General features: G+C 46.1%; 1 long non-coding RNA gene across 1 annotated transcript in view; it reads right to left on the bottom strand.

Annotated features, from left to right (window-relative positions):
* The window catches only part of LOC310745674, a 34,706-nt gene extending 24,264 nt beyond the window's left edge, over window positions 1–10,442 (bottom strand). Inside the window, exon 1 of the long non-coding RNA XR_014540303.1 lies at window positions 10,064–10,442. This is a non-coding gene — a long non-coding RNA (uncharacterized lncRNA). The remainder of the gene's footprint in view (window positions 1–10,063) is intronic.
* Between the last annotated feature and the right edge of the window lie 2,701 nt (window positions 10,443–13,143).

Genomic DNA, 13,143 nt, shown 5'->3' with positions numbered 1-13,143 from the left:
CCTTAGTCCCAGCTTTTTCCAAGTTGGTGCTTGTGGCGATCACACAGGGCCCCTGGACGTTTGACGGTCTATTGACCCTGTGCCGCCACTGCGATTGCTTTTTCCGCTGCCACCACCCCGTATCTCAAGGGGACACACGGAGTCCAGTCAGTTGTTAACATAAACAAATAATCAAGTTTATTTTTAAATGCAGAAACAAGCTTATGCTTACAGTTAATTTTACTTGGCAGTTTCTTATTCTTAGTTCCTAACAACTCCAAACTGATTATTCCAACTATCTATCTGACTCCACCTAACAGTTCCTCTCACAATACAACTCTACCAACCCACACCTAAACCTCCCTCTTTCTTCTTCAACTCCCAAACCTCAACTCCCGACTCTCAAACCTCAACCGAACTGACTTTCAAAACCTCCCACTCCAACTTTTATTCCCCCCTTGCATTCTCACTGGCCAATCACATCACACCTATCTTAACCCTTTCCTTATGACCCATCCTAGGAGGCAAACGCCACAGGGCTCTCCAGGTGAGCTCGCTGGGGCTGGTGGGAACTGTAGTCCAAAATACCTGGAAGGCAGCTTGGGGGATGGGGGGTGGCGTTTGCCTTCGTCTGTGTTCCACTTGCAAACAGATCAGAACGAAACAGATGATGTCCTGCAAACATGGTGCCAGCAAATCAGGATCAAGGCTCCACAAACAGTGACAGTCATATCACCTCCTTGCAGACTTTGTGCAAACAAATTGGGGCGAATGCTCAGCAAACAGGTCGGTTTAGAAGCAACCCGGGTCCTTGGTCATATTAAAAGTAGTGCAGCCATCCCTTTGGGGGCCAAGCAAAAGAGCACAACAGAGTTTGTGCAGAGGCGTTGGGGACTGGGCAGAGGGGAAATGGTGGAGACCGCCTCCTCATCCTGACCTTCCAGGGAGAAGAAAGAGGAAGACAATATAGATTTACAACAGGGGTTTGAGGGAGGTCACAGCTCAGAGGCAGATGAAGGGGAATGCTGGAAAATCATTGAAGAGCCAGAACCACGCCCAACGTCATTAGAAAGCGTTCCAGACCCTCCTTCTCCCAGAACCCAGAGAGCCTTAAAAGTAGGAGAGCAAAGACAGAGGGCACATAGATCACCTGTAGAGGAGGTGATGAGGATGATGAATGAGGAAATGGGGGGTGGAGAGTCCCCCCTTATCCGAGAGGCTGGCTTTTATAGCCTCCCTCTGTAGAGATTGAAATAAAAAAGGACACTAAGAAACTTTCCCTTGTCTTTATACCGTATTTTTCGTTCCATAATACGCACCTGACCATAAGACACACCTAGTTTTTAGAGGGGGAATGCAAGAAAAAAAATTACTTAAAGGGAGCGCTGAGCAGAGCCTGTATGCATCCCAGGCTCTGCTCAGCGCTTCCTTTCACGAGCCGCACAGAGCGTGTGTGCGGTGCTTGCAGGCTTTTCCACGAGGTGGTAGAAGAGCAGCCTAGAAAAGCCCCCAAGAGCCGCACACACGCTCCACGCGGCTCTTTAAAGGGAGCGCTGAGCAGAGCCTCCCACCTGCATTCGCTCCATGAGACGCACACACATTTCCCCTTACTTTTTAGGAGGGGAAAAGTGCGGCTTATGGAGCGAAAAATACGGTACTTTCCTGCACAACCAGCCCGGAGCCGCTAACAGCATCCTGACAAGAGGATGAATGGGTGCCTTTAAAATTCACATTCTACATAATAGGCATCCTATAGTATTCAGCTTGCAGTCCACAGAATAAGCCAGTGCCATTGGCTTACTCTCTTTCAAATGGCAAAATTTAGGTGTGGAAAAATGAATGCAGCACTGCCTTTCTGTAGCCTCTTCCCTTGCCCCCCATTTTTTTGTACTATGATGCCAACAGTTTTGCACTGTGATGTCACTCAGGTGCCATCCTCGTGGTTACAGCCAGACCAGCTACAAACCAGCTTAACCCAGGCAAGTAACCATCAACCAGGGGCTCAAATGTGACCAAGTGGGCAATGGGTGGGGAATCCACTGACCTGGAATGCTAGGCACAAACATCTTCTGCCAAACTCCGGCCTACACTCGAGTAGGACCCTGGCAGAGACACACGCCCGACTAGCATGTTCCCTCCCTCCTGGTCGATCGGGAGCTTCAAAAGCTTTCTTCTGCCCAAACATCACAGCGACCGATGCCAACAGACACCGGCACACTTAGGGTTCCGCAGAGTCTTCGCAGCTTGCGTAACAGACCTCAGCAGCTCAGCATTTTGGCTAATCTACTTTATTTACATATAAACACACACAGAGCACTGCAACATGGCTCCCTCTCTCTCCAGCATCAGACCTCAAACAGAAAAAGAACAAAGGACAATAGTCCCACTTCACGGAACACAGTAACAGAAACATCCTGCCTCCGTCACTTCCCACTCTGTGGAGTCAAAACATATATCGTCATGTGACAAAAATCCCATGACTGCAATCATGGAGCAGGAATTCTAACAGTCCGTTCCCCCAAGTTTCCTCTGTCTCTTCACTTTCTCTCACAGCTGCATTTCTTGCCTCACCCCTATTCATGACCACAATGCCAAGCAACACCTATCGGCCTGCACCAATCTTGGGTCACAGTCACACTCTGCGTTCAAAGCACTACGGTGCCGCTTTAAACCGTCATGGCTTCCCCCAAAGAATTCTGGGAACTGGAGTTTGTTAAGGGTGCCGAGAGTCTTAGGAGACCCCGATTCCCCTCCCAGAGTCCCTTGTGAAGAGGGATAGATGGTTAAAGGACTCTGGCCACTGTAGCTCTGTGAGGTCTCCTAACACCTTCCAGCACCCTCAAACTACAGCTCCCAGAATTCTTTGGGGGGAGCCATGATGGTTTAGCGTGGCATCGTAGTGCTTTATGGTGTGAACATAGCCTTAGGTCACAATCTGTGACTTTGTTCTGTAATTAAAGGGGCCTTGTACACAACAGCAGTACTGACTTCTGGGTAACTGTGTAGATAAGAGCTAATTCACTAGAAAGGGGGGGAATAGGGGGTAAATAGCTGCTGCCACAGGATTCAGATTTGATTACTGTATTTTTCCGTGTATAAGACTAGGGGTTTTTTAACCAAAAAATTAGGTTTAAAATTGGGGCTTGTCTTATACACGGATAGTGCTGAGGGGTGTTTTCTTAATTTGGAGTCCCCAAAAATAGGGGGTGTCTTATACATGGGGGGTGTCGTATACATGGAAAAATACGTATATCTGCAAGAACACGAAGGAGGTTCTACCTCTAACCCTTATTTTATGTATATACAAGACTCACATTCTTGCTGGGTTGCTCCTGCCATCACCCCAAACTTTGGCCATGGAGACTGAGCCTGGTGGGAGATGGACTCCAACAACATCTGGCATTCCACAGGTTCTCCACTTCTACGTAGGAGAAGTCGCATGGCAACACATCCTATATGGCTGAGTTTACGTATGGGATGTTGTTTGCTTGATAGATAAGATACGGTAGATAGATATAAAAAAATTTTTATTCAGTTTTACTCTATACATTTATAGATGTATAGTCTGTGGCAATCACACAGGGTCCCCAGATGTTTGGCGGTCTATTGATCCCTGTGCCACCACTCTGCTCGCTTCCCCGCTGCCACCAACCCGTTTCTCTCGGGTACACACGGAGTCCAGACAGTTGTTAAAATTAAACCAAATAAACAAGTTTATTTTATAAGCATTAACAAGTTTATGGTTTCTCAGATCATTTTCTTGTCAGTTTCTTAACCTTAGTTTCTTTACCGGCCTATACCTTCCTAATACCTTCAGACTGATTATCTCAGCTGTTTGACTGACTCCTCCTAAGAGATTCTGTCACTCTCTCACATCAGACTAGCCCAACCCACAGACTTATCCTCTATGTCTCTTCTCTAACTCCAGACTGACTTCTTAACTCCTCCCCTTGGGTTCCTATTGGTTAATCATTTTACACTTAGTTAACCCTTTCCTTATGAACCCAGTATGATGTCACACACCTAGGAGGGCAAACGCCACAGTCGTCCTGGTTACAGAAGAAAGCAGTCCTTTTCAATTCAGTGTCAGCAGATCTGAGAGGTTAAAGGTAGGGGGGGAGTCATTTGACACCCCCCCCCAGCTATTGCTGGGTTACTCCTGCCATCACCCCAAACTTTGGCCATGGAGACTGAGCCTGGTGGGAGATGGACTCCAACAACATCTGGCATTCCACAGGTTCTCCACTTCTACATAGGAGAAGTCCTATATGGCTGAGTTTATGTATGGGATGTTGTTTGCTTTATAATGTGTGTGTGTGTGTGTGTGTTTAATCTTTTTATTCAGTTTTACTCTATACATTTAAATTCAGACATTGATCATAATCATCAACATTCAGGATTCTCCGAATCCTTGGACTTCCCTCTATGGTTTCCATTTCAAATTTGTACTACTGCATCATATATTTTCTCTATTTTCTTAAAATAATTTCCTCCTTAGTTTTTAATGCATTAAAAGTGTTACTCAAATCCTGCCAAAGTTTTTAGTTGTTTACAGTGTTCTCTTAAGTAAATTGTAAATTTTCCCCATTCCTTATTAAAGTTCCTATCTTCCTGGTTTCTGATTTTCCCAGTCGTTTTCGCCATTTCGGCGTAGTCCATCATCTTCATGAGTCATTTGTCTCTGGGCCATTAGTATCCGTGCTGCTGTCGTCACATACATAGACAATCGTTTCTGCTCTTTTGGTATCTCTGCGTCTAAAATTCCTTTAAAAGCTGATTTTTTCACAAAAGTTATTTTAAACATTTTTTTCAACTCATTATATATCATTTCCCAGGATGCTTTTGTTATCTTGCATGTCCACCACATGTTCTGTGTGCTTGATGATTTCAGCCAGAGCCCAACTATGTCAAAACCTGGTCTAGATAAGAGCTAAATCGATTTGGAGTTAAAATAACGCTTTAACTTTTTAAAGAGGAACACTAAGCTCTCCCAGGTCATTAGGGAGTGGAGAGCTTGAGCGATCTATTTAAAAATTCTGTGGTCATTTCACCAGCTCCGTCTAAACTGTGCTTCTTGGAAAATACAGCTGGACCCCTTTAATCGTCTCAAAGAGCCTGGCATCTTGGCACAACAACACGGGGGGAATAGACCTTTCCCAATGAATGGAGCTTGGCAGCCTACAATGGAACCTTGTTCGCCAGAATTCAGGTCTCTGGAAATAAAAATAGGTTTACGTTCCAAGTTAAAATAGACCGGTACGTCACAGGGATCGGTAATTTGCTGAAAAGCACTTTCCACGGAGGTAAGCGACTCTGTTCATAAAATTCACCTTTAAGGACTTTAAGGGAAAGCTGACCGGTTTGGCTTCGGTTTCTAGCCGTGCCAGACAATGCGTCGGATCGAACCCAAGGTTGATGGCGTCGTTCAAAGGAACTTGCTGGCGGGTTTAGCTGCTGCTGTTTGGTTCCAGATTGTGTGGGCAGCAAATGCGCAACAGCATAAGCCAGCTCTCAAAATGCTTGCCCAAAGCGGCGGGCCTTTGAAGCAACATCGTCAAAATGGGAGACGTCTTTGGAGTTTACTACTAAACTAGGGATGGCGAGTAAGGAGTCTAGACACAAATATCACTACTAGCAGTTATGTTTCTATCTCACTCTTCGTCCCTGTGGCGATCACACAGGGTCCCCGGACGTTTGACGGTCTATTGATCCCTGTGCCACCACTGTGATTGCTTTCCCACTGCCACCAACCCGTTTCTCTCGGGTACAGACGGAGTCCAGACAGTTCTTAACATTAACAAATAATCAAGTTTATTTTATAGGCATGAACAAGTTTATGGTTTCAGTTAATTTTCTGGGCAGTTTCTTAATCTTAGTTTCCTTACTGACCCAATGTTCCTAACAACTTCAAACTGATTATCCCAACTATCTATCTGACTCCACCTAACAGTTCCTCTCACTCTCTCACAACACAACTCGACCAACCCACAGACTTATCCTCCCTCTTCCTTCTCCAACTCCCAACTGACTTCCAAAATCACCAACTCTAACTCCTCCCTTTAGGTTCCCACTGGCCAATCACTTCACACTCGTTTAACCCTTTCCTTATGACCCACCTAGGAGAGGCAAACGCCACAGTCCCCAAATAGCCCAGGGAGGCAAGCAACAAAGAAGCAAAGCGCTACAATTAAAAATACAGTCGTACCTTGGAAGCTGAACGGAATCCGTTCCAGAAGTCCGTTTGACTTCCAAAACGTTCGGCAACCAAGGCGAGGCTTCCGATTGGCTGCAGGAGCTTCCTGCAGTCAATCAGAAGCCACGTCAGACGTTTGGCTTCGAAGGAATGTTCGCAAACAGTCACTTCCGGGTTTGCGGCGTTCGGGAGCCAAAACGTTCGACTCACAAGGTACGACTGTAAAAGCATTCACCGCCAGGGCCCGCCCAAGACATTTTGCCACCTGAGGCAGATCCCTAAATGGCTTTCCCCTCCCTGCCAGGTAAGAAGGGGTGAAAGAAAATCTACGTTGGGAACAAGCAGGGGAAGGAGGATCTACATTGGGATCTGCTGCCACAGTGGACCTTGCAGCCTGAGGCAGTTACCTCATCTTGCCTCATGGATGGGGTGGCCCTGTTCACCACATACAATGAATCCTACATTGAAGAGTCAGAAATATCCATATTACTAGAACAGGGCTGGGGAAGCTCTGGCTCACGGGCAGTGACATCACCTTGCCAACAAAGGTCCGTATAGTTAAAGCTATGGTATCCCAGTAGTGATGTATGGAAGTGAGAGCTGGGCCATAAAGAAGGCTGGTCGCCGAAGAATTGATGCTTTTGAATTATGGTGCTGGAGGAGACTCTTGAGAGTCCCATGGACTGCAAGAAGATCAAACCTTTCCATTCTGAAGGAAATCAGCCCTGAGTGCTCACTGGAAGGACAAATCCTGAAGCTGAGACTCCAATACTTTGGCCACCTCATGAGAAGAAAAGACTCCCTGGAAAAGACCCTGATGTTGGGAAAGATGGAGGCCACAAGGAGAAGGGGACGACAGAGGACGAGATGGTTGGATAGTGTTCTCAAAGCTACCAGCATGAGTTTGACCAAACTGCGGGAGGCAGTGGAAGACAGGAGTGCCTGGCGTGCTCTGGTCCATGGGGTCACGAAGAGTCGGACACGACTAAACGACTAAACGACTAAACAACAACAACAAGGTCCCAGTTTGGCCCAAGCAGCTGTTTTCCCCCCACACCTGATGCTGTTTCTGATGTCTGGTGTCAGGTGTCAGGCAGGTGGAGACTGTTAAAACCAGGAATGGGGGGCACTTAAATGACTCCCCAAAAATCCCAAGTCCCCACCACAGCCTCTAACTAAGGCCAGGCACCATACATACACAACAGCAAAGAGGCTCAGAAAAGCAGTCTATAAAATTGTAGCAATAAGTGGATATCCTACATCGTACTGTTTCCTCTGACTATCCAATATAGAATCAAATAATCACCAAAATTCAACGGTTTGACTGATTTCCTTGGTTTCAAGGGCTAATGACTCCTCTGGAAGGGCTCCCCCTGCCTCCATAATCCCTTAAGGATAAGGTCACATACTCCTTGCCCCTCCACAAGGTGTGAACTTAGCCTCACAATAGGAGGCAGGAGGCGATCAAGGGCAGCACATACCTCAGGCAAAAATCCATCTGGATGGTGGATTGAATCCTGATACTTTCAGAGGAGAAGCGCAGGAAAGCCTTGCAGCTAGGGGAATGTGTTAAAAGGTGTCAGTAGGGTTATTGACAGGGGTGGGTGATGGGCTCATGTTTCTACATGGCAAGCACTCCTGCTTTTTGACATATTTGTGATGTATTGATGATGCTGTTGAAAAATGTATTATGGGAAATGGGGAGAGCTCTTAAAGGTTCACGCAACCCCATGCTCCCCATGTTCCCACTCTTTGTGTGTTTGAACCTTGTTGCAACTGTGATAGGGATTTTATGGTCTTAGATATATGGTAATGTTCCAGGAATTAAGTATTTATCATTACAAAAGACTGGCCAGGCTCCCCAGGGTATCCAGTCAAGTAACCTGCGAGACAGGAGATAAACAATGACAATGACAGGGTGGCAATTTCAAAAGTCTTTACAAGGCCTTGCACGCCATTTTTCTGGGTTCCTCCTCCTCTCCTGCGGATGAGGGGAGCACCCTGTTGCAGCAGATCAATAAAGATCAAGCTTACTAGCTGCTTTGCTTCTCAATATTCTCTGGTTGGCCTCTGTTATTCTCTCCTACCAATAGGGAACCTATGTAATGACTCTATATGGGCTCTTGGATACTCCATAAGGGAAAAGGGCAATTTTTGTTTACGACACAACAAATAAAGATCAGGTCTGCAGACTGCTGTTTGCTTCTTTAACTTGGCTGGAGTCTCTTTCTTTTGCTGACCGGAGAGACTTGCGGGGCGTCGAGCTGGGCAGCGGAGTTAATCCACACCTCAGGATTTTTCCTTATCAAGACAAACCTGGACAGGCTGCGCTGACAGGCAGTAACATAAAGGCTGCTGGGTTGCCTGCATGACGACTGAGTTCCTCATGGCAACTAGAACAATGAATACTTTTCCATGTGCGCTTATGTGAAACAAAGGACTCAAATGACACACATTAAACTCAGTGTACATATCCAAATCCACAGTAGCTTCTTATTCACTGCAAAACAAGTTGGGGGTGATTTGCGCTAGACCTTTAAATGGCATTCAGAGCATACTGTTTCCCTCAATGAATTATGGGCACTATTGTTTATTAAGGGTTGCTTTGAAGTGCTCCTCTGAACTACAGTACCCAGAATTCTTTGAGGGGAAGAATGATCTTTAAAGGTACAGTGTGTACACACCTTAGCTGGGGGGTGGGGAGGAAGACAAGAAGAGCATGTTTAACCCTTTCCCTGCCAGAGATGTTTTCTTTCCCCTGGGACCTGTCTGCCAATCCAATTTTACCTCTGCCAAGTATTCCCAAAGGAATAATAATAATAATAATAATAATAATAATTTATTATTTATACCTCAGCCATCTGGCTGAGTTTCCCCAGCCACTCTGGGCGGCTCCAAATCAAATGTTAAAAACAGTACAGCATTAAATATTAAAAACTTCCGTAAACAGGGCTGCCTTCAGATGTCTTTTAAAGATAGGATAGCTGCTTATATCCTTCACATCTGAGGGGAGGGCGTTCCACAGGGTGGGCGCCACTACCGAGAAGGCCCTCTGTCTGGTTCCCTGTAAACTCACTTCTTGCAATGAGGGAACCGCCAGAAGGCCCTCAGCGCTGGACCTCAGTGTCCAGACAGAACAATGGGGGTGGAGACGCTCCTTCAGGTATACAGGACCGAGGCCGTTTAGGGCTTTAAAGGTCAGCACCAACACTTTGAATTGTGCTCGGAAACATACTGGAAGCCAATGCAGATCTCTCAGGACCAGTGTTATGTGGTCCCGGCGGCCGCTCCCAGTCACCAGTCTAGCTGCCGCATTCTGGATTCATTGTAGTTTCCAGGTCACCTTCAAAATTAGCCCCACGTAGAGCGCATTGCAGTAGTCCAAGTGGGAGATAACTAGAGCATGGAAGCTTTGTTCCTAAACTGACCTGGAATACGGTGGGTGTGGAGAGGGGGAAAGTTGTGGGAATGACAGACTCTAGTTCCCATTTGCAGCATATAAGGAAGACAGCCCTGGGTCATTTGACCCTTTAATTAGTTCTCTTTCCCCTCCTATAAAAATTTCACAAGGCACTCTCTTTTAAAGTTTAAGGAACAAATAACTTTTGCTGAGTGTGCTTGCAGTTCCAGATTAAATACGCAATGTGGGTGGATGTTTCTTAAATTGCTAATACGTCTGACATAGATCAAACTAGCTAACTCTGAGGCAGACAGCAGTACAACACAGCATATCTGCTGCTCTGTTAAGACTAACTGCCATAACTTTCACATAGTGTATGATATCACAGAGTTCTACAGCTCTTGCAATGGACCATTTACACAGGCATTTGGGATGCTAACATCCCACAAAAGTCAAACCAGCAGGGGAAAGGGTAAACAGTCCTTTCTTACCATAAATACAGATGTTATAAGAAAAACTGCTCCCTTTTCCTTATGGGGTATTCTAGAGCCCGTATAGAGTCCTCAAGTGGGTTCCCTATTGGTAGGAGAAAATAACAGAGGCCAACCAGAGAATATTGAGAAGCAAGGCAGCTAGTAAGTCTGATCCTTATTAAACTGTTGCAACAGGGTCCTCACTCATCACATGCAGGAGGGAGGAGGAACCCAGAACAATGGTGCGCAAGCCCTTATATAGACTCTTGAAGTTGTCCACCCTGTAGCCAGAGGTAAAGGTAAAGGGACCCCTGACCATTAGGTCCAGCCATGGCCGACTCTGGGGTTGCGGGGCTCATCTCGCTTTACTGGCCGAGGGAGCCGGCGTACAGCTTCCAGGTCATATGGCCAGCATGACTAAGCCACTTCTGGAGAACCAGAGCAGCGCACAGAAACGGTGTTTACCTTCCCGCTGGAATGGTACCTATTTATCTACTTGCACTTTGATGTGCTTTCGAACTGCTAGGTTGGCAGGAGCAGGGAGCGAGCAACAGGAGCTCACCCCGTCGTGGGGATTCGAATCGCCGACCTTCTGATCAGCAAGTCCTAGGCTCTGTGGTTTAACCCACAGCGCCACCCGCGTCCCTCTGTAGCCAGAGACCACCCCCCAAAACATCATACATACATCACAGAAGGAGGTGGGCTACAGCAGAAATACATCACAAAGGGCAGGCCACAGCACAAATCCTGTCTGGCAGGATAGTGATAATGGTCACTTGATTGCTTCACCTGGCCAGCCTGGCCATTCTTTTGTGGTGGTAAATACTTCAATTCCTGAATCCAGGTCACAGGCTCACCCTATTCATACACAAAGATGCTCCAAAGACAGGTAAGCAAAAGATAAGGGAAAGGCTTTCCCATTTCCTTCCTCCTTGCAGAGAAACATTTGAGGTCAATTTGGGAGAGTCAAAATGGTTTCAGGATTGCTCTCCTGTACTATTTCAGACACGTGGTTTATACACGTATGTGTTTGCCTTGTAAATTTATGAACATTTAATTTATATATTTGAGACCCTAAATTCTTTTAACACATACATCACAGAAGGAGGAGGTCTACAGCAGAAATCCTGTTTGCTAGCATACCTGATAATGGTCACTGATTGCATTACCTGGGCAGTCTGGACCGTTCTTTTGTGATGGTTCCTGAATCCTGGTCACAGGCTCACCCTATTCACTCACAAATACGCCCTTCAGACAGGATTTGCAAGCAAAAAGACAATGGGATGGCTTTCCCCATTTGTCTCCCTTACTGCAGAGGAATATTTGAGGCCATTGGGAGAGTCAAAATGGCTTCAGGATTGCTCTCCCATACCATGCCAGGCACGGTGTTATGTACTGAGTTGAATAGGATCCAAAAGGCAGCAGTCTGATTGGTCCTAGAACAATAGGATTCAGAATGCAGCAGTCTGATTGGTCCTAGAACAATAGGGTCCAGAATGCAGCAGTCTGATTGGTCCACAGGAGCCACCCAATCCAGCTCCAGGTGGAAGTGAGAATCCCGGAATTAGCCAATCACGTGGGGCCCATTGTGTAAATAATGTATATAAAGCAGACATTCTGGGGGAACTTCCATTCCTCCTCACCACTATGAGCTGAATAAAGAGTATGAAATCCACTCTCGACTCCGAGTACAGTGGTACCTCGGGTTACATACGCTTCAGGTTACAGACTCCGCTAACCCAGAAATAATACCTCGGGTTAAGAACTTTGCTTCAGGATGAGAACAGAAATCGTGCTCGGGCGGCGCGGCAGCAGCAGGAGGCCCCATTAGCTAAAGTAGTGCTTCAGGTTAAGAACAGTTTCAGGTTAAGAACAGACCTCCGGAACGAATTAAGTACTTAACCCGAGCTACCGCTGTATATTTCACACATGGTTCATATATTTAGATATGTGTGCATTTATGAATATTTATTCTATATTTGAAACCTCAAAATTCTTATAACACAGATCACAGCCTCCTAGGAACATTTTGCAAGGGAGAAGGGGCTTTGTTACGCCCTGGCACATTTTAAAGATGATGTTTGCCCCCTATGGCTTGTTTGTAGACCCTGCCCGTGCATATATTTTGAGCAAGGGTTTTCCTGAACCTTTAACGGGGTTGAAACCCAGAGGGCTGTGTTTTGATAAAAGTTAATTGGCTCGCCAGCAACTATTTGCTGAATCAGAGATGAAAAAATAGAACGGAGCACGAAGGCAGCAGGGCTTAAGACAAATGGAAGATGACCCAAGGACTTTGAAATATACTCAGAGTCGAGAGTGGATTTCATTCTCTTTATTCAGCTCATAGTGGTGAGGAGGAATGATAGTCGCCCCAAAGTATCTGCTTTATATACATTATTTACACAATGGGCTGCGCGTGATTGGCTAATTCCGGAATTCTCCTGTAGGCCAATCAGGTTGTGGATTCACTTCCATCTGGAGCCGGATTGGGTGGCTCCTGCAGACCAATCATATTGCTGCATTGTTCTAGGACCAATCAGACTGCTGTATTCTGAATCCTATTGTTCTAGGACCACTCAGACTGCTGCATTTTGGATCCTATTCAACTCAGTACATAACAGACTGCTACTCAGTTAGTCTCTCCGATAGTCAGTAAAAGCTGAGGAGGAGGAGGGGCTGTTTGGAGAGATTCCCCAAGCAAGACCCACCCCCACCCCCCACGACTGCAAGTAGCCTCCTTCCTTAGAAACAAAGACACGTGAGATGAATACTCTGAAAGAGGCATGCAGGGCATTTGAAGAAAAACTATCACATGCTGCAATGCAGCCGTGTTCTCTGCAAATAAACACTGCGGTTGGGGTTTTAAACAAGGCGGATAATTCTGTAATCAGGTCGTAACCAAAGAACTATCTGTACTATTGTCATGCGAAGTTAATGCTTGTTCCCAGTCCCATCAAGAAATTTCTTTAGTTGAATTGCAGCTCAGATCTAAATACCAACCCACCAGTGGACCGCGACACCATTAAAGAAAAACCATTAGTACAGCAGAGCATTAAATCTAAACAAGACACCGAAACAACCCAGCATGAAATATTTAT

Source organism: Podarcis filfolensis (assembly GCF_964270895.1).
Source record: "Podarcis filfolensis genome assembly, chromosome: 12".
Taxonomy (NCBI): Eukaryota; Metazoa; Chordata; class Lepidosauria; order Squamata; family Lacertidae; genus Podarcis; species Podarcis filfolensis.
Note: the sequence above shows the minus strand (reverse complement) of the source record. Positions and strands in the feature narration are given on the sequence as shown.